This window comes from Myotis davidii, unplaced genomic scaffold, assembly GCF_000327345.1.
Source record: "Myotis davidii unplaced genomic scaffold, ASM32734v1 scaffold290, whole genome shotgun sequence".
Taxonomy (NCBI): domain Eukaryota; kingdom Metazoa; phylum Chordata; class Mammalia; order Chiroptera; family Vespertilionidae; genus Myotis; species Myotis davidii.
Window position 1 is genome coordinate 2,276,078 of NW_006285049.1, and position 830 is coordinate 2,276,907.

The following is an 830-nucleotide window of genomic DNA, read 5'->3' on the forward strand; positions in this document are numbered from 1 at the left end:
GTCCCCGTGCTCAGGGACTCATGCAAGCTGCTTCCAGGCAGTGCCAGACACTTAGCAACAGGCAGCACAACTGGGATGAAACCTCAGGTTTCTGAGCAAACCTGAGCCAGTCAATGAACAGTTCTCTGCCTCCAGAGCCCACGGGACAGCTGTGGGCTGTCCTGTGTCCTCAGCCTGGCGGCGATGCCTCCCCGTGGGCGGAGTCAGGCAGAGCCCGCTCCCCGGGGAGGACCTGGCGTGGAGCAGGTGGCAGCGGTCACCAGACCAGCTCCTCTGCCCGGAGAGGAGGTGGAGGACCCCTGGGCACAGAAGCTTCCAGAGCTGAGCAATCACAGGGCTGAGCCTCAGCCTGAGTGAGTCAGGACTCCCATGGCTTTCTTCTCTTACAAACCCATTGTTGTCAGGGCTTCGGCAAGGCAAGGCCGGCCTGCCCTTCACCATCCTGAGGCCCAAGGGCAAGACCAGCCTTGCAGCGAAGCAAGCCAAGCGAGGGGGGCGGGAGGGAGCTGTGTCCCCAACAGTGTTTCTCCTCTGTGGTCACACCTACGTCCCTGGAGGACTTGGGCACCTTTTGAATCTCCCTCAGCCTTGGACTGCCCTGCAATGTCCCAGCTGCTCCGTCTCTTGGACGGTACACCTTGGAGCCTGTGGGAGAGGCCTTGCAGGAGACCGGTGCCCAGGGTGGCAGGAGGACACTGACTTGGCACTGAGGCCCCAGCTACCAGGCTTCGTCACCGCAGAGGTGGGAAAGGCTCCAGTCACAATGACTCCAGCTCTGAGGGGTGTTGCCTGTCTCCCTCACTACCCAGGGGTGGGGTGGGTGGGGTAGG